We start from the raw sequence: 677 nt of genomic DNA, 5'->3' as shown, positions 1-677 counted from the left end.
CTTAGTACTGCCTGGTGCAGCTTGCATTCCAGATAGACTTTGAGAAATCATATTGACTTGCTGAGTCAATATTTTGTTCTGAGCCAATATGGCATTCAGAGTATCAACCTCAAGAACTCCTTTCTTCTGATTCATCCCATTGTTCACAGGATTCCTTTCAGAAGTGTACATGAATTGGTTATTTGCAACCATTTCAATGAGTTCTTGAGCTTTTGCAGGTGTCTTCTTCAGATGAAGAGACCCTCCAGCAGAGCTATCCAATGACATCTTGGACAGTTCAGACAGACCATCATAGAAGATACCTATGATGCTCCATTCAGAAAGCATGTCAGAGGGACACTTTCTGATCAATTGTTTGTATCTTTCCCAAGCTTCATAGAGGGTTTCACCTTCCTTCTGTCTGAAGGTTTGGACTTCCACTCTAAGCTTACTCAATTTTTGAGGTGGAAAGAACTTTGCCAAGAAGGCATTGACTAGCTTTTCCCAAGAGTTCAGGCTTTCTTTAGGTTGTGAGTCCAACCATATTCTAGCTCTGTCTCTTACAGCAAAAGGGAATAGCATAAGTCTGTAGACCTCAGGGTCAACCCCATTGGTCTTAACAGTGTCACAGATTTACAGGAATTCAGCTAAAAACTGATGAGGATCTTCCAATGAAAGTCCATGAAACATGCAATTCT

The 677-nt window shown here is 41.1% G+C and overlaps 1 non-coding gene across 1 annotated transcript; it reads left to right on the top strand.

The window, feature by feature from the left end:
• Nucleotides 1-321: 321 nt before the first annotated feature.
• On the top strand, nucleotides 322-429 carry LOC112718583 (small nucleolar RNA R71). The gene has a single exon (XR_003160917.1). It is a non-coding gene; the product is annotated as a small nucleolar RNA R71 (small nucleolar RNA).
• Nucleotides 430-677: the final 248 nt, after the last annotated feature.

The sequence above is a fragment of the Arachis hypogaea genome, chromosome 10, assembly GCF_003086295.3.
Source record: "Arachis hypogaea cultivar Tifrunner chromosome 10, arahy.Tifrunner.gnm2.J5K5, whole genome shotgun sequence".
NCBI lineage: Eukaryota > Viridiplantae > Streptophyta > Magnoliopsida > Fabales > Fabaceae > Arachis > Arachis hypogaea.
This window is presented reverse-complemented; position numbering and strand designations above follow the sequence as displayed.